This window comes from Corvus brachyrhynchos, unplaced genomic scaffold (genome assembly GCF_000691975.1).
Source record: "Corvus brachyrhynchos isolate BGI_N302 unplaced genomic scaffold, ASM69197v1 scaffold117, whole genome shotgun sequence".
NCBI classification, from domain to species: Eukaryota; Metazoa; Chordata; class Aves; order Passeriformes; family Corvidae; genus Corvus; species Corvus brachyrhynchos.
In genome coordinates, this window is record NW_008238833.1 from 923,287 (window position 1) to 946,086 (window position 22,800).

General features: G+C 42.5%; 1 protein-coding gene across 3 annotated transcripts in view; it reads right to left on the reverse strand.

Moving 5' to 3' along the window:
- The window catches only part of MTMR2 (myotubularin related protein 2), a 59,977-nt gene that overhangs the window by 29,230 nt on the left and 7,947 nt on the right, over positions 1–22,800 (reverse strand). For 2 of the 3 annotated variants that reach the window (XM_008636784.2, XM_017738200.1), the window contains one exon: positions 12,315–12,420. The gene's annotated coding sequence lies outside the window, so the exon portion shown is untranslated. Of the gene's footprint in view, positions 1–4,349; positions 4,639–12,314; positions 12,421–22,800 lie in introns of those variants that run through there. The other variant, XM_017738199.1, reaches the window with a different exon arrangement.

Here is a 22,800-nt window from a genome sequence, read left to right on the forward strand (position 1 = left end):
GAGCCAGGGACGCGACTGCGGCAGCCCGGCTGCAGTGGGGAGACGGCAGCTGCTGATCCATAAATGCTATTGAGGCAGGTACCACATACTCCTGCAGCTGAAACGTGCCACCTCTGTGTGCCTCAGCCTTTTAAATTGTTCTGTGGGAATAACACCAAAGAGTCCTTAGAGATCTGCAATGAAGAGCACATGCAGAGCTGGGCGAATCATTATTACTTAGGAATAGGACCCCAGTGACTCTGTCACAACCATCACCAAGATGGTTTCTGTAACAAACAGATGCAATGACCAAGAACCAGTGGAATACTCTGCCTTGCCTCTAAGTTGAAGAAGGTCTTCGTTATCTTTTCCCCTCAAAAATCTTATGCCTGGTAACTGAATCTCTGGAGGAATGAAGTCTCATTACATACCAGAACAGCCTTTATTTCTGTCTTCTTTTACCAAGTAACATCATCTACCCATCCCACCCGTCAGCAGCTCTCCCTCTAGATGAAACAGCTCTCCAGGAGTCTGAGAATGGGAGTACCTTAGAATCTAAACACAAATCCTGGCTCAGAGGGTGTGAGGATTTCATGCCACCACCTACCTTTGTCCTCTGCTCAAGCAGTGACTTCGCAGAACAAACCCACACTGCTACATTCAACAACCGCTTCTCTACTCCAGGATCCCACCTTGTGTTTGCACAGTCACCCCTGGCTGGAGGTGCAGAGCTCTCTCATGCCCTCCCAACTACTGCACCCAAGACAGGGAAACTGCTGTTTTGTTGAGGCAACCTCCAGATCTGAGGAACAAAATCATCATCTCTTTTGCTTGCCTGTATGGGGTTAGGGAAAGGGATTTAGGTCCTGCTAAAAAGGTAGGACTGCTGCAATTCAGGGTACTGCAGTTCTGGTACTGCAGTTCTCTACAACCACATGTTCACACTGCCTCCCAACACAGCAGCCAGCATGCTGCTACAAAAATCCCTCTCCTGGCTGATGTCCCTGCACAATTCGTGCATGCAGCTCACCCTGAGTAGCTGCAGCCAGCCTGGGGTGGTACAGAGCTGAATTGCAAGCAAACTCTATGCACAGGGTCTTAGAGGCCTGTGCACCGCTGAACACTGTTCCAGAAGGACCTGAGAGGGTACATGAAGCTCTAAATTCAGGGTTTGCTTTTTGACCATGAACAAAACAGCTGGTGTGTTTTCCTCTTGTGCTGCCTGGTGAGGCGCTTGCCTACCAGCGATGCTGCACAGCCTGCCTGACAACCCACATCCTGCGCTGGCTGAGGCCAAGCCAGGCCTGCCTCCTCCCACCCACCCTGCCAGTGCTGTCACTGCTTCTGCATCTAGCTCAGTCAAGATGCCCAGGTCCACTTTATGGCTTTTGTAATGGAAGTTTTCCCATAACCTGCATCATTTTGCCAGGACTAGCTTAGGGTGTGACTACAGGAGTGAAGGTGAATAAAAACTGGGCAAGAGAGAGGGAGCACCTCAGACCAACCAGGGAGAGAGTAACTTTATCCCTGGACACTGCACAAGCCTCCTGATAACAAAGATGCATGAGGAGAGCACTCGAGATCTCTCCTAGCCATTTTCCAGTTATTCTCTTTTACTTTCTTCTGAATATTTGAGTCCTAAAACCCATAAAGGTCAGATTGTTTGGCTTCTCACAACTTAAGGGAAGACAGGTTTGTGTTACTAAATTGTTGTGTAACAGTTTTCTCAAGTCTGCAGAGATTCTTCTATCCTGAATCACAATAAAAATGAGCAAAAGGAATCTTTTTTGGCTTAGACAATATTAAAATGCACCCTTTTTGTAATTTTTTTTCTTTCCTCTGAGTTAATCTCTCCTTGGTAACCTCCTACACACTCCAAGTCACTCTGCACATTTTGAACAGAGTTATTATGCATAAAGCTGCAGCACTGGTATGACACGTTCAACCCAACAGCACGAACACCTTGCTCCTGTGTTACTCCTTTCCCCAAAACCATGTCTGCTCCATCTTCTGAGAAGACAAGCTCTCCAAGCTGGGAACTGTTTTTGTTCCAGCTACACACAGTCCTCTTCTATGTTTCCTACAGGAGGAAGGCAGTCTCTGAACTGGTCCCTTGACATAAACATATAAAACTTCCCTGTATAGACAAACATTACACACACATACGAAGTCCCTTTGCTTCTGCAGTCCCTGAACTCAGATTTGGCATGTTTCTGTCTACCTTGTGAGCATACACTGGTCAGAAGCAACAGGTGAAAGATATGGTGCAGGGACAGGAATGTGCATGTTGTACATGTACAAAAACATAGAGAATGAGTAGAGTTTAAAAAATATGTATCTTTTCAAATCAAGTGTGAAACATGGAATCGAAACTCAACAGCCAAGTGACAGGTTTTATCTCCTACAGGAAAATACCTCTCTGATACTTCACATTTAAAGGACTACCTGGGAATATTTTGGTTGTACTTAACATATCTAAACTTTCCTTCCCTCTCTTTTTTTTTAATGCCTTTGTCTCAAGAAATGGAAAATGATTAAATTTCCTCCTTAATCATAGTTTTTGCCACTTTGCAGGCAGGATAGTCAGTAAGCTGCAGGAATACCCACTTCACCTAAACCTAGAGATCTACATCTGTGCTGGTCGCCCTAGGCACTCTATACCTGTTGGTGGAAAGCAGGATACCTAGGAGAAGCACCTTTAGCATAGGTACCCTTCTTCCCACTGAAAGCTAAGAACTAGGATAAAGGAATGTCTGTGCAGACTCAGAAGGGCAAATCCCAACCCTGGTTCTTCCTTGTGGTCAACATAGCAAAACCCAATCTGCTGGACATCTCCTAACAACCGAGCAGTCATATCCTACACTTTGCAGAGAAGTACAAACGTGCTGTGTGCAGAGAGGCAGCAGGGAATGAGCCAAGTCAGATACAAATACTGCATGAATTCCATTTAAAAAGGCATGGCTCCAAAGCTTGTAGACAGGTTGTCTTAGCTGAGGTATGACAGACAGCTTTTGTGTCAGAGCTGGCTCTTGTCTGCTGTCACAAAGAACCACAAAAGGGAAGTCAGCCTTCCTGCAAAGACTTAGCCATAGGATTACTTTTACATACTCGATTCATTCATTAACTTTGTTTGTAAATTAATAGCAAAACCTATACACTTACATAACCAATGCTTCTCTGCTTTAAATGCCTTTTGGGGGTCTCAAACCATGTTCACCTATTCCTTCCCCTGAATTGCCCTACCACTGCATCCCTTTCCTCTTTCATGGCTGTTTCCGTCAGTCAATCAACAAAGGACAGTGCCACTATGGCAGGTGCATTAAGATTTATCATTACTCCAGTGACGGTGTAAAAATGCCTGAAACAAAACAGATAAAAAAGCTCTTTCGATTCATGCCAGAAAAAAAATCCCCACAGAGGACTAATTCCGTCCAGTTGACATTGACAGAAGCTGCAGGCCTGACACAAATCTGTGCAGAAACAAGATGAGTATGCTTCTTTAGGACAGTTTTTCACAGGTGCATAGGTTTCTTCTCTAAATGAAACATTGCTTGCAACAGGAAAAAGGGCACATTTTTCCTAGCATTTTACTGCTAAGGTGCTTTTGTCCTCTCAGTGCTCAATTATCAGGACCATGGAACAGAAGCCATGCTTACTTGACTGCAAACACTGCACTACTTTGAGGAGAATTTCAGCTGCCATTTATGGCTATTTCAAGTGTACTTTGAGAAGATTTATGTGCAAAGAATCCTACTGGAAATGCAATAAAACATAAGTCAGGCAAGTAAATGGACTTTGTTGATTATTTTTGAATCATTAAGAATACCACAGCAGAAAGACTATGGGAACAAACAGAAATATCTCTGCCTGCTGAGGCACGGGGACTTTTCTGAGGATTATGACCAGATGGCTCAAAAAACTATGTTAGAGGCATTCAGAGCTGCAAGATATTAATTGCAGGGAAATGCTTTATGTCTTATTCCTTTGGGATATTAAAAGTTCAAAGGGGAAAAGACAAAACACCATGGACACATGGATCATTTAAAAAGAGTACACAAAGAATCAAACATACCATCCAAATACCACATCAAGCCCATTCAACTCCTAAGAGAGCACTTGGCCAAAGGCAGCCTCCTAGCTTGGTTAAAAAACACCACAAGAGGTACTTAAGTTATCAAAAAATGTTCTGACAACAGATCACGTATTACACTACTCTAAAGACAGTAATAACATACAAAGTACACTGCAACTGCCTTTTAACTATGCCTTCCTGACACAACTGAAAAAATAAATCACAAACTGTGATCTCTACCTACCATATATATTTTGAGAGAGCAAAAAAGGGCTTGAGAAATCACTTGCTTACTTACCACTGTCTTGAAAATCTTTAAAAAGAAGCGGAAGATTATTGTATTTAAAAAAAAGAAATATAGTCCTCAAAGTAATATAAAGGGACTCCTCTGCAGGAGGAAGCAGCCACCACGCAGTGTTTCCCTGGGGTTTTCTGCTTTGTTTTTTCCATGATGTTCTTCTCCACTCAGACTCGAATGTCCAGTGACGAAGAACAGCCTCTCTGGGTTCTCTGGGTTGGTGAATCTCCTGGGGCCTCGCTGCACAGCTACAAGGCAAGGCTTAGAAGCTCAAAGGAACACATTGTTGAGGGCCACTCGTTCAGCCACGGCTGGCTTGTCTCTTCAAGTTTGTATGGCTTGGTGCCTCAAGAAAATTCTCTCATTAGGCTCTGACAGAAAGTCGTCATTGACTCAACTCAGCAACACTCCCTGGCACAGAAGGTTGAAGATATTATCTATTCAGACAAGTCCAACATTTTTTAATACAGAACCTTCTTCAGTGCCAAGGGTTCCACATACGTCTCAAACCACAACGCCTCTGTTCTCCATGGGCTGCTCAAAAACTTTGGACAGCACATTAGCTTGACTCTATCCATTATTGTTACTGAATTTTGTTTAGCAAATAACTTATACGTGAAAAGAAGATTAAAAGTTTCAAGGAAACCATTAAACTAGTTCAGTGAAGTTCATATCATCAGTCTTAAGTGACAGAAAAACACTCTGATCAAAAACAGTTAAAAATTCTACCAACTAAAGTAAGTCACAGAATACTGCCTCCATTACTAAGAATTTCACTTTTGAGTTTGATACAGGTAATTTATATTTATAATGAGCAAGCAATCATACAGAGGGGAACAAAGATGTTTCATTCCGTGCAAAAACATCTACAGAAAATCAAATCTTGGCAGGCACTGCATGCAATCACAAATCCATGTACTCCCTTTAAATACCATGCTTGTTCATTCCTGCCTGATCTGCCCTTAAATTTACAAAACTGTAACTAACAGGGGGCAGGAGGGAAGCCACTTCTTACCTGGTTTTACTCAACAAAAAGAAAATTCTTGCATTTTGTAGCTAGGAGAAATATGGCAGTCGATTAGGAAGAGATGAAAATATTTTTCAGAGCATATGAAGGTCATTTGCTCATTCTCCTTAGTTTTCCATTCCTAATAGATGGCAATCATAAATGCTTCCAGAGATTTCTTTCACCATGCATTACTTCATATTCAAGCATTTAGGTACCTCTATGTAAGAAAAATTAGCAATGTTTGCTGTCTTTGCTCTTTTCTTACTAGATGAGCACTTAGGGAATATTATTTCCACATAAAGGAGACAGAAAACTGACTGCATCTGGCTTTTCCCCTATCTAATTTGCATGAAATCAATAGTTTTCAACCCAGAGGTTGGCTGCTCTGTGGGCTTGTTTCCTTGAAAGGGGGAGGTGCAGAAAAGGACTTATTGGGGAGAGGTGCAAGGAGGGGACCAAGATTTTCCATCTCTTGGGATATTTTAAAATGAAAATCATTATAGTTCTTATGAAATATGCAGCACTTACTATAAACTGGAGTCCTCGAAAAACATGGCAATGGCAGGGGCTAAATTCCAGTGACGGACAGGGCTGTCCTGGTATGACCATGCTTATGGACAAGAGCATCATTCATTCTCCAGAACCAGTCCTTTGTGCCTTTGTTCATCAACAGCTTACTGCTCCAAAGAAAGGAAGCCCATTTCCCACAAGCACACACAGGCAACTCGTTTGGTCAAAATAAGAATTTCAAGATAGTTAAAATATATTTCCCTGTAAAACTTCCTTACTTCTCTTCTGCTGCTCTTTAAGTCCCTCAGCTTGACACCTTTGATAATGTAAAGCACTGCCTGTTCTTGGATTTGGCCCTTGGACTTCATGCCTGTGTACAAAGGGACCTATGGAAATGCTAGCAGCAGGTCAGGTAAGGGCCACTTCTGCCTGCATAGCTTCTACCCCCGTACACCCACAAAAACGTGAAGTGCTCCTCCATGTGAGAATGTAACGAAGCAATGATGCAGAGAAATACACGGTCAAGTCTTCACACAGTGACAGTAAAAAGATGAACAGTTCATTCAATTTCACTGCTGCATCACCAGCTCACATCTCGCCAAGTGTTTTGTGAAAACAGGTCAATTACCTTCACCATCTGGTGGCTTGTGCAATACAGTCTGTAACTTAATAGCAGTTACAGTCCAGTGCACGGGGAAGGAAAGTTCCCAACACAGAAGACATCTTTGCACATTTGCTATGTACTAGGCTGCTTACAGGCAGCCCCATGCAAAGAGTCAAGGGCTAGTCCAAAACAGGAATATTTATCCCCATATATTATCCTGGAGCCGACTGGCAGGGCAGAAAGTCTTCAACTACCATGGAGGAGCTTAGGCAGAGGTTTTGTCATGATTTAGTGCTTCCAAGCTAGCATCACTCACTGACTGAAAAGTCCCTTAAAATCAAAACTGAAAAACATTGCTTAAATGAGTGCCTAGAGTTTAAAACGTTATGTCACTCTCTAAACCCAGCTCTTGTTGAACATGTGTTACACATAACCAAAGCCTGACACACTTCCTGCATTGGCAGGGAGATAGTAATGGAAAAGCTCACTGAGGCTAGTTTTAGTGATTTACAGCAAAGGATGGAGGGGGGGGGGATCACATCTTTCTTCAATATGTTTTTCTACTAACAATATACGTGTTCTACATAAAACTAGTCTAAGCTACTTTGCACTAAAGCTAGAGTAAAGCAAGACAAAGGCGGCAAAGTCAGTGACTGGCATTTCAGTTAATCCTGCCCAATATCACCTGAGGGACAGCATTTACCTCAATTTTAGAAGTCTGTATTAGGAGGTATTAGTCTGCATTCTCTCCACAGTCAGAAGAGAAACATATTAGGTTCTCAAAAGAGACAAAACCGTACCTTTACTGGAACCCAGTTAAAGCTGGGTTACTCAGAAATCACTTGCTGCCCCTCAAAGTATGTTCCCAACATCTGCACCAAGGACTTCTCTAGCTCAGCTCCATGACATTCTCACCTAGCATGGGCATATTCTTAAAGCTGAGATAGATCAGATCATAAATGATCTATGTCCTTCTGTAGAGTGCAAAGGAATTGTGGTTGGCTAGCTTGAATGCAGACTTGCCCAAATAGATTTAATCCAGGAAACCTAAGGAGGCAGCAACGGTATCCATTTACTGTCTTGGAAGGAAATACTCCTTCATATACCTTTTGTCATGCATCAGTTATGCATCTCACAAAATAAACCACACGGGCTTGTCTACAGTCTCTGACCATATACACAATATACAACAAATTAAGGTTACACAAGCCACTCTGTTTCTTCCCATTTCTAACCTTCAAGTCCCGGGAATGCTACAATAATATTCTTGCATCTCATGCATAAACCTACTGTAAATACACCAATTCCTCATATATTAAAGAAGAAAATCACTATGTAGAGAACAACAGTCATGAAGGATGGGTCATATACTTGTACAGTATTTTGTCTGGACTTCAGAGCAGTATCAGGAATTGTGGATCTTACTGTTGCCCTCAAAGGGGAGAATGGTTTAGTGGTCACAACAGCAATGCTAACAACAAAGATTTGAACAATTTTTTTTGAAGGCTGCACAGCCATGCAGGTGACATACAGATCTGCTGTAGTTTCCTTCTTTCTAGATGCAAGAAGCAATATAAAGAAAACAACATACAAGTTTCCATCCTTTGGTTTCAGCTTTTGCTGCATACAAATCCAAAAGCAAACACAATGGGCCTTAACAAGTTATCAGGCAAAGGTACTGTTCTTAAGGGAAGCGGCAGCAGGCTCTGCTGGCCATATCCACTCAACTGCAAATGAACAGGATCCAACCCTTTCGTAAGAGCTACTCCAAAGCTTTGAACATGGTAAACTTCAGGCATTATCCTATAAAGCAACAGCTACCTGAAAATGAAAATCCCTACTGATAAAAGTCAGAGCATCAGCAAGAAGACTTGAGTACTATAAAATGCACAGACACATCTCCTCATACGCACAGGAGAAAATACTGCCTACAGGACATAGGAGCAAGAAACTCGCTGTATTTTATTAACCACCACCTTCCCAGATCTGTAACAGCTATTTATACACTCCAATCCCTTTGGCAATGTTGGCTTTAAGGTGTTTTTAACATCTCAACCCAAATTACAAAGTATCTATAGATTTCCAACTCCATTTTCACTTCCAACTACTTCAATTCTGTTCTTGTGTGATCTATAACTTATGTTAAAACATATGGCAGTGTGTTTGCTAAAAAATCTCTACAAGAGTATATACCCTAAATCAATTCTAAACAGCTTTGGATTTGAGATCAGGAAGGGGGTGGAAGGAGAACCTAAGAGTGCTTTGTTGTTTTTCTGTTGGGGTATTTTTCTTCTTTTTTTTTTTCCTAAGAAACTAACTGAAGCAGCCAAAAGTTATTTAGAGTTAGTTTATGAAGTGAAAATTCTGTAAGCTTTCTACTGGAAAGGGAATCTAATCTCAGTTCCAGATACTGACATGCTCAATATACATTAAAAAAAAACCCAAACCTTCATAAAGGTTATTATTAAATACTTTGGAGAAAGATTTAGGAAAAATACTGCACATGCATTCAGTAGGAATCCCCAGTGGTTGTCTCATTTACCTCATTACACACATGCGCGCACACACACAGAGCGTTAATTGCACTCCAAAAGAAAACTGCAGGCACAGACTGCAAGAAATTAGGTGGGTCCTTCCCCTGGCTCCCTCCTCCCAATGGACGCCTACTATTCTTCTAAAAATTCCCCACAGAAAAAGAGAGTGCTAATTGTAGCTATCACATAGTGTTTTTCCATCGTCACAGAAATTTAATTCCTAAATTTGAGCCAATGCACATGCAGAGGCAGAGACCAAATAGAGGTAGGAGTGATGATGAATCCACGTAGCAATTCACTCGAGCAGGAAAAATTTAAACACATAACAAGATCATAATCACATAAATGGCATATCCACGTCAAAATCTTGAAAAGCTTATTTTCAGCCTCTTAAAGCCAACTGATGCAACACCTTCCTGTGAGAACACCGTGCAGCCCAGGCACTCGCTTCCCATACCACAGAGTTACCACAAAATGCATCAGCTCCTTCTTCAGGGCTTGTTCTCTTATGCTCTTCCAGGAACAATGTGGGACCTCTTTTTGTCCCACAGTAATGAGATGCTTAGCTCAAATCTCAGTACCTGGTAAGACTTGGGAGTTCGTGCTGTCTTGTTCCAATGAAAGCTGCACAAGACGCTCAGGCGTGTAAGGAAAGAGCTAGAGCAGAGAACATGCTCGTGTCACTGTATCAGTTAATGGTACTGCCTCATCTGCAATATCCAAGGCAAGGCCACATCTCAGAAAGTTCCAAGAAAATAGCAAAACCAATCAGGACCTTAAAAATTCCTCACAGAACTGACTTTCAAAACTTGTGGAACTGTCACACGACAGAGGTGTCAATTCGAAGAAAACCGGCCAAAGAATGACAAGCCCTGGGAAGGAACGTCCATTGTCCTTGACTTAAGACCTGACAGAAATCAGCATTACCTGACCATCACTCAAAATAACTGTTCCCTTTGGGAGCTGGCACCAAGCTCCAAGAGGAAGCCCAGGGAGCAAAGAGTAACACACCAGCACCGACAGTGATGATTTGAGGACAGATGGTGGGTCTGCAGTTGCACTGGAATACAGAACAGATCATCTGACCCCCAAAGACTGCTCACCAGCCTTAGACACTCTCAGGAATAAAGAATGAAATGATGAATGCATGAGTTCCTCTAGGAGAATTAAGTCAACCTGCAGGGGTGGAAACTGTCCCTTTCTCCCTATACTCTAATACAAGTAGGAGCATGGGAATGCATTTTCTCTAGGTCTGCCTACCACTGACAAGCAGCCACTCGAGTGTAAAGGTATGACCTAGCTTTACACCTACACACAGCTGCACTGCAGCCACTCACACCACCTCTGCAAGAGTAAGCTTTAGGTGAAGCACAGAAGGCATGTGCCAAATTGTGTTCACACAGAGTTGATGCAGGTGAAGAGCAAGAAGCCTTTTGCCAGCAGAAGCAGGTGCTCACACTTAGCCTGCAGTGACTTTATTGTAAATAAGTAATTCTCTGTTTTACCATCTCTGCTGAAATACTACTCTAAAATGAAAGAGGAGCAGCATTTGCTCCAACCAAGGCAGAACTTTCGATTGCTTAGAAATAAAAAAAAGAGGGCAGGCCGTGAAGAAATCACTCCTGCATATTACAGGAACTGTGGCACAGCATGAAATTATGGGCTTCTAATGGCCTCCAGGAATACATGGGCATCTTCTGCTTGAAAAAAATCTCTCATGCAGCTAAGTGAACATTCCCCTGTGGACACTGTTTTTGGTTGCTAGTGGGTACAGAGGCCCTGCTGAATAGGAAACCAGACAAGCTGAGGAGAGCTGGAATCCCTGCCCAGACAGCTTACAGTTCACACAGATAAGGTGACAAAAGTGGGAAAAGAGTCACAAAACACAATCAGGATTGCAAGGACAACATGTTGAGCCATCTTAACCACTGGAAGGGAAAGACAACTTCAGTTCTAAAAAGGAAATATTGGCTTGTCCTCTACTTCTAAAGGTAGTCCTGAAGCGTCACCAAAACTGCGAGAAGGCAAGTTGAGTTGCGCATCAAAACTGAAAAAGGAATCCCACATACGCAAACTTCAGTAAAAACTTAAATAAGAAAATAAGTTTAATTTTTTAATAATTTCATATATAATATTATACAGTTAGAGCTGTAGCAGAATTTTCAATCTTATTCATATCAATAAGCCAATTAGCCTCAGCCTAAAAATTATGTTTTCTGTATGTTAGAGTGACTGAACACCCTAACTTCACGGGCGAAAAACTTCAGACATATTACAAATTTCCATACTCAGGCATGTTCAGAAGATTACTTTTTGGATCCATAGGCAAAAGGTGCAAACTATCATAGAATGCACATAAACTACTGATTAATTTCCAAATTGTAGCTTAAAATTGGCTAATAAACTGCCTTTAGAAAGAAACATTCATATTCTTGTCACTTATGAACAGGTGGACTCTCTGTTATTAATTGTGAATGACTGAGACAACACTCAGGGGATGAAAAATCATCATGGTTGTCAAAGGAATTAGCTTTGTACTCAGAGATTTTTATGCAATTTTACTGTGTTTAGATTTTACAAAGATTTTCAACCACAGCTGAGAAATGCTCAAGTTGTTACTGGAATGCACCAGTACCAACAGTTTTATACTCAGGGACATTTTTTTTAAAGCTAAGATATACCAGCAAACCCCTTGTTTTCATAAGAGGAGCATACAGATAGCTTTCAAAACCCCTGTGACACTGAACTAGAACTCCGAGTCTATAATTAACTAATCTAATAGCAGACTTAAAAGAGCCCTATTTGCACCTTTTTTATGTCAGAGCTATTCATTGTGACAGATTATTTTCATCAGCTTGGAGATAGATAGCAATCTTTCTCTGAAAGAAGGTACTTCCAAGGACTCAGTGTTTACAAACAAGCAGAAGTTCTCAAGACAGAACACTTTTTATATATACATACACATAACAGGAAGAAAAAGTATATACAACTGACAGGTTGAGGATTTCACTTACTTAAAGCACCTAAAAGAAAATGGAGTTGCTTTGAAAATTCATCTCCAAGTGAGGATTGCAGAGTCAGCTTTTTGAAGATTAAACAACTTTATCAAGAAGGACATCATAAAGTAGAGATTAAACTTCAATTTCACCTGCTTGACTTCAGGCCCTTTCAGTAATTTGGCTAAATGTATTTTGGCATTACTGAAAGCTGACATTATTTTACCATATCCAACTCACAGAAGCAAGACATGTTCTCTGAAAGAGGTCACATTTTGTATTTTTTTCTTTTTTAAGACAAAACATACATACCCTTAAATCTGGAGAGAAGTTGTCGGCTGAGGTGGAGATGGAGTCAGACGACAGAGCAGAAGCAGATTTGGTGTGAGTGGAATGGTCCGACTGCGACGTGGAAGCGCTATAAAGAGAACCACCAGAGTGTGTCAAAACTGTGCTCAAGAAAGTTCAAAAGCTGACAAGTCCAGCCACTCGCTTACAGTCATATCAGGCATTTTTCATTATTCCCACCCTTTCCATTCTCACTTATTCAGCCCTCAGCAGTGCTTTAAGAGAACCTGTTTTACTTGCCATTACCAGAGATTACCAAAGCGTACACAACTCATTACTAAATCTCAGCTCAGACTGAGCCAACATTAATGCAGCCACCAGCTTGTGCTGAGGAACACACTCAGTGCCCGAAGCTGCGTGAGCAGCTGCAGTGGAGCTGCAGGTTGAGCTGTTGGTGGCAAGAGCCTGAGCCAAGAGGCCAGAACTGCCAACCCTTTGCACAGCAAAGGGCCTGGGGACCTGTGGCCCGGCCAGGTGACTGCACACGCAGAGACACGGCAGGAGCCAAAGACCCCCGGACCTTCCTGCATTTAGACTGTCAGGGTATAAAAGCCCAGGGTTTCCTTTGTTTGGGATCCCTCCTTGGAGACGCCAGCTCAAGCTGCTATTTTGTTATATTTTGTTATTTAGTTACTGCACCACGATTAAAGTATTTGAAGGACTGGGATGTCTAAGGGCCTGCTATAGGAAATAGGGGTTGAGACGGCAGAGAAATCTGGTCTGTCTCTGAGTGTGGGGTGTGGAGCTGCAAAGGGGCTTCAGTTCCATCTCATGTGGTGGGAGAGCAACTGTCAGACTGGCTCCTGGATGGTTGGACGGGGAAGTTTCCTTAACACTGGATCAAATCCTAAATTACAGAAACTAACGGCCTCCATTTCAGCCTTTCAGATGGGAGATATTAGTGCGCTGCAAGGGGATGAAAACAGACAGACTCCTGAATGCACGCCAGCACAGCTCCAACCGCAGCTGTACGGTGGTGGAAGAAGTTCAGAATTAAAACTCTTTTCATCACACACAACTTTTCTACTTCAAGGATACGTATAAACCTGAGGAGAATTAAAAAGACTCTCCCAGCACACGTCTCTGGTGATGTAGAATGTGATCTGCTAAATAACAAAGCAAAATAAAAATTTTCTTTTTCTACACAGTTTTCCTAAGATAGCTGTAAGTAATTAAAATAAGCTTATATTTAACAGCATTTTTATACTGCAACCTCGCCTAGAACCCTAATTGCTTAAAATTAGCATTTGATACTTAGGCTTTTAAAAACCCAGATGACTGCAAAGAAAGATCCTACATGCTACAACATTACTCCCTGATGTCACTGTACAGCGATAAACATTACCTGTGCCAATTAATTCCCACACTCTTATGGACCCCAGAAAGGTTTTAGCTGGGTGTAAAGACACTCTTAATGATCAGCTATCAGACTTGGAAGCCTAGCCATGGCCAAAGCAGAACACCAGCAGGAGTATTACCGTTACTACTTATATTAATTAGACATGTGACAACCTAGAAATAGCTGTATCTGAGCCTCCAAAGGGCCTGGAGATTTGTTAATTGTCTGAAAATTGTTCTGCTGCTGATAAACAGCCACCAAAAGGCCAAAATGTTCCATTTTTATTTCTATTCTTTGAAGTTTGGCAAAGTATTGCACAGGGAGCAATACTTTGTTAAAAACAAAAAGGAGTACAGAAACATTGGGCTCTTGCTGGGAGTTAGTCCTATCTGTTCAAGGATTAAAGAGTATTGGCACCTCTTTCATCCTATGAAGTAGAAACTTCGAAATGGAACCTTTAGGAACAGTAAAAAGTTATTTAAAATAAATGACACTGGTGTGTCAATTGATTAGCACAATTCCACTGAAGGCACTTGTTGTACAAGGTTCAACAGCTAATCACTCAGCTTTCCATCGTGCTCAGCTCCTGCAGTGTTGCCAGGTAAACTCACATAATTCCGGATGGCCAGCAGCACTTGTGCATACAACTCATGCCACAGCCACCCTACAGTCTCTGTTCAGGCAGAAAATTGTCTTACACTAAAACAGCAAGAACTCAATCTGCAAAACCTCCCATTCCTGTGAATGAAAAGGCCTCATATAAGCACTGAATTTGTGTATAGTTTCACATTACAACAAAATTGGTAAAAAGAGCGCTGCTGATGGGTTGCTCACATTCCCCTCTCCTCTCAACCCAGACTGCACACTGCTGCCATCTCCATTGTGCTGGACGGGCATCATGGGATGCACGGTTCAAGCTGCCGATCCGACGGGGCAGTAAACTATTAATAAACATGAAGAGAGTCTTCTGTTGGGTAACAAGACTGATTGGATTCATTACATGGCTATATAAATCATCAGATGCAGCACACAGAGAGGGAAGGAATCTGTATCTGGAGATGATGAGGAAGGCTGAGAACACTTTGCACACAGCAGCCTGCAGGCATGCTAAATTAGGCTGAGCACTAAACCACATTTTTACATTACTTTACTTAAACGAGCTCAGACCCCTTATGTGTTCCCTTGAAACTTCTTCCAGCCTGGTTTCTGCACGGTCAGTCTTCATTTTCCAAGTGCTCACCCTCTTATTTGCACCCGTTTAATTAATTTGATTTTTAAAAGCATATTTAAAAAAAAAAAAAAAAAAAAAAAAAAAAAAAAAAAAAAAAAAAAAAAAAGAAACAATTATTCCACAGAGCAGCACCCGTTTACTGTACAGCAACCTATAAGGAGATCATACTTAGAGTGTGTACTTTAAGGTACTCAAAGGTACTTAAAGTTATCAATGAAGAGCAAGCAGACACTGTAGATGCCTTCATCGTCGGGTGACAAGCCTGACTCAAGTGCCTGGGTCTCCACTGTGCCTTCTCCCACACCGGCTCCAGCCGGGGGAGCCAGAGGCTCAGGGTAAGCCTCCAGAAGCCATGCTTTCTAGCTCCCTCCCCTTTCAGGGCCCAAACTTTTGTGTATTTAAATACATTTTAAAGGTCAGCAACTCTGCTGAGTTTACAAATCCTTTAGCACAGGGATAAGTACCTAAGCCAGGGCACACCAGCAGCTGACCTGGCCCTGTCCACCACGCAGGACAGCCTACTCAACCAAGCAACCGCTGCGACATCACTGGGCACAGTAACCTATTCGTAGGAGCATTTGCATCAAAAATTTCCTATCCTTTGGGGACAGAAAAGGGAGCTGGAAAGGCTGGACAGGTTTAGTGAAGCATGCTAGTCTCTCTGCCCCAAAGCTAGGACAAGCTAGACCCAAACAGCTCCCGAGAGCTGTCTGTCTAACCTGCTCTGAACAGCTCTCAGGGAGGGAGAGTGCTAACAAAAGGATCAAAATTTCACCAGTTTTTGTGCTGACATAACTTGTCTGCCTGGGTACATTCCCAGTGACTGCTTAACATACAAGCAGCTATTATCTAATCATTGTAAACCAAAGACTTTTATGAAATTGTTAATTAATTTCACTTTGTCAAACTAAGGGGCAAACTGCATTATACAGGGGAAAAAGAAAAGGAAAAAGGAAAAGGGGGGAGAACCATAATCCACAGCATGTCTGAGCTGTGAAAGTGTTTTGTGTTTGTTGATCATGCTTGGCTTCAAGTGGCTGTTAAAGAAGGAAAGCATTTGCATTTTAGAAGTGGATTTTCAAAAGCTCCCTGCACCAATGTCCCTGTGCTCCTGCAGAAACCACCAGTGAAGCCTCCCTCCAGTGACAGCAGTGGGAGCTTTTGGGAAGCGATGCCTGCACACACAGCGAACAATACCCCTGGATTATGCTGCTCGGCACAGTATGCATAGGTTGCATGTGCTTGGCTCGCTACCTCTGTGCTCCTCATCTGCCATTTTCAGGGAGCTGAGATGGAAGGAAGGAGCAGACAGCAGAAAGGCTGCTGGTTTGCACCTCCCTCCTCTTATCGTTGTCAGGCAGCTGCACAGCTCCAGCTCCACTGCTTAGCAAACTAATTAATCTGATGTCCCTGCATGCACATGAGAAGTTTATTAGTTTCAGTGGTTTAGTCAATCTTAGCTCTCCTCTGCTGCCAATCCAACAGCAAAGATCCTCAAACCACATAGTTTCATATGCCTTTGGGTGGGGGACAGCAGGAGAGCATCCTGGGACCGGCACACAAACTCAGAGTGAGGAGACCAGAGCTCCCTCCATGCTTTGCCACCAGCTCTTCTGCATCATCTCAGGCAAATCATTTACTCATGCTTCTGTCACGGCTTCTGCACATTATCCCAGCTTTTGCCAATGTAAAGTTAAAGCTGTCTCGTGCAGTACTTTTGGCAGCCAGACGGGTATGTCTGGCATCAGTTTAATGTGCTGAGGACCCCACTGAGGACATTCTGTTCCCACAGGGACAAACCCCCAACAGCTGTGCTTCACCAGTAAGGCAACACAGAGAAGACCTGAGGGACGGCCAGGGCATGATGGGCACATGTAAGTGCTGGGTTGGGGGACACCTGACAAATATCTGAGAACACAGGTAGGTTTGGACAGATTTCAGTCAGGGCTAGAAGTCACTAGAGCTGTGCCAGTCACTGCTAGCTGAAGGTCTGGTTCAATACTACTTAAACATGCAAAATTACGGTATTATCTCTGAACCTCGTTAAGGTTCTGGGGAACAACATAGATTCACAAAACACTTTGAGCTCTGCCTACAGGAAAATAAATGAGTTCCTGTGAGGAACCAGGGAAGACCAAGGACCTCCTGGAGCATTTCTCTTCCCCATGCTTTAGGCCCAGGCAACTCTGCACTGTCCTTGTTGATGGATGTCTGTGTTAAGTATGAAAAGAGATCCCCTTCAACAGGTCAAAAGCACCTTCAGGGAAAGCACCTTACTCCTGTGACTGCCATCCCCATTTACTCCACTCCTCATTCTTCCCCCACGCAGAAGCAGGAAACAGGTCTGGGATGCAACTAACACTGATCTGTGTCTTTCATCTTGGTAATTATTTTTATTATTTAAATGTTTTTCTTTATAGCCAGATTTTGAATGATGAGTCCAAATGCAAGCTGTCAGCACAATGGTCTTATACAGTATCTGCACGTAGTAGTAACCCTTTGGCTATATGGAATACATACATACAACTAATACGAGAATTACACTGGAAACCAAGCACAGTGACTCAACTGCTGATAAAGTGTTCATTGTTATTATTAGGACTATCCTACAATATGCCAGATGGTTTTCAAACATAATTCAGACTCAGACAGATGCCCTCCGGTGGTTCCTGTTCAGGCAATTGAAAGGTATTACTGCACCCGTAGCAGAATTGAAGGTGTGCCAGTGTGCTGAGCTTAAACTGTCAACAAAGATGGAAAGAAGCTGCAAGCAGAAGTGTTTGCAGTGCACAAACTTGACCTGTTAAACTATGAATGTGCAGGGGAAATATTTCGGGTAAAACTGGTGATAGTGTCTTAAGCCACTTCAAAAAGTATCATTAAATGGCATTTGCCATTAATGATACAAGGCAATCTCCCTGCAATGTGAAAAATGTGATATATAAGAAAGCCCAGGAAGAGAAACAAAAACTCGTAGTAGCCATTCGTTCTGGCAACTGTTGCACTAAGAGTTTGACTAAGAAGCTCTTTCTTTCCTAGCATAGAGAAGCAATAGTTTTCCCTGGAAGCAGAAAGCACAAGTACAGCTTCTGAAGAGGGTGATTTGACCTTGTGAGGATCTGAGCATGACAGTGAACCCAAGTCAGGTAGAAGATAAGCACAAAGATGCAAAGAAATTGCCAGAATCAAACCGTGAGGCCCTGAAGTTTTAACCTGATGCAGACAAATGCACCATTTCTGCAGGACTGAGCTCTCCTACCTGTATCCTTACCCCTGCTGTAGGGAACTTAATACAACATTCTTCATACTCCAAACACAGGATATTTTACTTTGCTGTCTCCACACTCCAGAGCTAAGAAAAACTTCTCTATGAAGAGCCTTCTGTGAACACCAGGCCGAAGGATGACCACTCTGTATAACCTCTTCTCTTAGTCTTGTGACTCATGAAAAATGTCACAACAACCAATTTCATGCATCACTTAAAACCGGACAATAACTTCCGGCAAAACCTTAGACAAAAGCCACAAAATGAATATGAGGTGTGATCTGGCTAAACCATCTCAGCCTGTAATTACTGAGAATGGTCATTTCTGAGCAAGCTCTTAGAGGTGTTCCTCATTGTGTTCAGCAGAAACATAAAGTATACATATAGTCATTCTACTAAACTTCTGATCAGCAAGAATATAAACTATATACACCTTCCCAAAGACAAGTAAATCCTATGCAGAAAGGAACTGGGTACGATGAGAGTGGTGAGGCACTGGCACAGGTTGCCCAGAGAAGTTGTGGATGTTGCATTCCTGGAAGTGTTCAAAGCCAGGTTGGATGGGACTTTGAGCAACCTGGTCTAGTGGAAGATGTCTCTGCCCACGGCAGGGGGGTTGTAACTAGATGATCCTTAAGATCCCTTTCAACCCGAACCATTCTATGGTTCTATGACACTTGCTCAGACTGAAAAGTTAAAAAGAGACTTTTATCTTGCTTCAAAACAAGATATTGTCTAAAAAAACAAACAAAAAAAACCCCCACACCAAAATAAAAACAAAACAGAGACCATAAAAAGGAAGAAAAAAGATTACGTTCTGATTCCTAAAGCTCCCCTCCTAAATCCAGAAGCAGGAATATGCATATGAATTTAACACCCAGAACTCTACAAAAAATTGATGGAACAGATGAGAAACACACCTCTGGAAAATATGCCCATTTTATTTACAATACATGCATAGGCCTTGAGGACACCTATTTTTTTATACCAATGTCTTAAAATACTAACCTGGCTCACTCCTATAAATAACACAACCAAAACCAGTAGTCAGTGATGATAAAGTCACCTTTCCAGCACCTTCTTTATGAATATTTTTTCCCTGTCAGTACAACAAGCAGCTGCTTCAAATTGCTTGCAAAGGTGTGCCAATTACTCAGACATTAATTGGCATGAGCTGCTCACACCATTTCTTTTGTATCAAACAGAATATTTTGTTTCAATAGTCACTGAACTGACATGGAAAACAGGTGACAAAATGCACCACTGAGCAATACAGTTTCAGGCACAGAGGTCATAAATGAGAAAAACACTGTAGAGGGCAAATTTCCATTTCCTCTCTTCCTGTTTTTTTAAAAGTTTCTCATTATGTGCATTCCTAAAAATTAATCAAGGTGAAAACTGCAAATTAATGATGATGAGTGGTAAATACAATTTCATTTGGAAGCTTCAGATGCCAAGAGAGCAGGGTCCAATTGATTTGAATTTACAGCAGGGCCATGAACAGAAGCACTTGTAGCACTTGGGCAGTTCTCTTAAAAGTATAATGCTGCAGAGGTATTGAGCACTCCCCGCTCACTTCCCAAGCTCAGACTGACAACACTCCCTCAATACTTCCAATACTCCTGCTTCTTCAAGAGAAGAAAAAAGTAATACTGGAAAACCTCCTGGGTCACCTCAGAGCAGAGGGAGACAAACTGGTGCTTGTTCCCCATGAATATGACTCTGTCCTAGCCAGTACTGGCTGAACTGGCCTGGGACACCCAGCTGTTGCCCACATCAGACTCTCCCATTTGCAGCAGCTCCGTGGATCTGTGCTAAGGCTAAGTGGTCCCCATAGTCCTTATCTGTGTATACACACATACTCCTAAGGGTCCTCAGAAGTCCCTCACACACCCCTCTCCAGGCAAGCACTTGAAAGCTCAGTTCTGACAGAACCAGAGCCTTGCAGCAGGAGCTGGGCACTCTATGCTGGCTTCCACTCTGCCATGGGGCCAGAACAGGCCCTGCTGCTGTAAATTAAGTTTTAGCATTTTAACACCATCCCTCCCAGGACAGGAATCACACAGTAATTGCCACTACATGTGCCCACTGTAACAGGCAACTGCTTTCCCAAAGAGATTTTGCTGACAGACAAAGGAGTGCTATCTCCAGTGAGCAGTGACTGGATCTTAATTCTTCACAGCAAAATAGAAAGTCAAAACAGGCTAATCCTACCTGGACAAATGCCACAGGAAACTACCCACAGCATGTATGAGATGCAGCCTTACCCCTCTGAGCACCCAGTACCATCTTTCTAGGCACATGCAGGACAGACAGCTATTAGTTTCAGGTGAGCTGACTGGAACTTACAATTTTTCTAAACATTTAAAGATCGCACTTTAACCTCTGCTTGACAACCTCAGAGGGGAAGAACTAAAAGCGATAAACAAATACACTTTTGAAGGAAAGAAAAGCACCAACTGCCAGGCTGCCTCTGGCATTCAGAGAAGGCAGACACTTATATAATAATGTATTTTCGCTATTCGAAAGGGCCATCATGTCAGAGTTTGCCATCATCTTAAAGAGAAGCCATTTTAGCAAATAAATCATGGTGCATGTATGGGACAAACCTAAAATAGCCCCCCCATGCCACTTGCCTGAATGAAAAAGTCACTTCTGTTGCCAAGCAAAGCTGGGTCTCAGTCTGACTTCAATGTTCCAAGGGAAGAAAATGACATTTTTTAAAAGTTGATCCTTCCAAGTAGCATCCTGAGCTGAATATACAGTACATCTTTTCCCATGAGCCATAAAGAGAATGTCCTATATTTTGACCGTGAACAAGCTTTTCTAGGAATGCAAATTTTGCTCTCAATAGTTACACAATGGACTACAGTGTCACAAGCACTGTTTGTGCTCCATTAGTCATTCTTTTATTATTTTTTTTAAACTGAAATTCACAAAAGGCCTACAGTGTTTGTAGAGCACTGGCTAAACAATAGGCTGATTGTTTAAAATATTTGCAAGATTCCAAGAATAAAGACCAACGCCCAAAGACAAATCAATATGCATCATGTAATTAATAACAGCAAGGAGCCCACAGTATCATGCTCTTGTGAGTCAACAATCCAGAAGGCAAAAACCAGGAAGAACAGGAGCTATGAGACCCCTGAATCAATATTGTCTGATCAGCACAAGAAAGATAACTACAAAATGATCTGTATTCATGAGAGGAAAAGAGGGAGGTTTGGTTTCTAACAAGCTCCCAGCTGGTATGGTATGATGCTCAGCTAGAAGAGAAAAGAAGAAAAAAAAAAAAATTCAAGAAGTTTTTAGACTTCCACAGGGAACTGACATTTTGACTCTGTTCCACCCATTTAATTTCAGCCCATATCCAGAGAGTCCAAAGTTAGTTACTAACTTCTGCAAACAGGCTGATAACCCAGTATTTTGGTCTGATTCCAGTTCCTAATGGAAATGTTTGGATTGTAAAATCCACCTCAGTACAAGCACTTCTGCTTGCAGCATTAGGAGTTTGAGCAGGGAGTTGTGGGCAAGGCAGTCACCCCACCTTCCCCAGGTGACACACAATTCAAAGGCAGCCCTGTCTGTCTGGCTCTACTACCCTAGGCCTTGGGAGGAAGGTTTGACAGACTTCCTAGGGATGGTGCACACATCTGGGTCTGTACTCCAAAGCTTAGGGGCTTCCAATCACCAGCACAGGCCCTTAGCATTGAAAATAAATTAAGACTGTAAGATGAAGAGAGGTTCAAAACACAACCCTGTTTTACTGTCAACATAAACAAGGTTGTCTGCTAGAACAGTGCTCCCACCTGCTCTTCTCTGTGCCTTCCTACACACTGGGTCATTGTTATGCTTTTTGGCATCCCTGTTATTGTTCAGAAGAAGCCAGAGCCTTTGTTTTCAAATATCAGATGCTGCAGAGGGCAGGACTAAACTAGAAGTGAAGAAGATCTTGCCTGCCCTGAAAAACTATTTCTAGGTCAAAAAAATATGTCTGAGGTGAAGACATTCCAGCACCTCAGGCTTCAGATGGCTGAAGCAGTGCTGCACAGGGACAGACAGAAAGCCATCAGGGAGATCGCTGATTGACAAGATGTCTGGCAAGAGATCTCTTGGGCCGTGATGAACCAGCACATGTCCTGACCTGCAGCCTTCTCCCCCAGACAGCCCCACCCAGCGGCCGCCTCTGCCAAGGGAATCTCCACGCTGCATGACTGCTCTGGCAAAAAGGGAACTCACAAATCCAACTTCAAGTGTTTCCCGGTGCTGCAAGAACACCCACTGTCTCTTAGCCCTGCCTGTGGAAAATGCTGATTCCAGGGCTCAGGATGTCTTGTGGCAGAGAACTAAGACACCTGGGTGGTGCTGCTATTTCCTACATCAGAGCAAACGTGGATTTCCCACTGCACCCCATAGGAGAAAGAGAGCTGGCAACATTTAACTGTCTCCACAAGCACTTTGAATGAAGACAAAAGCCATGATGGAAATCCTACATACAATTCAAAAACACCCTTGCAGTTAGTCAATATTTATATCTACCCTCTAAACACTGACACCCTTCCTTTAAAAACTCATCAAGCCAGAGAAAGACAGACAAGTAAAAAACGATCAGGAT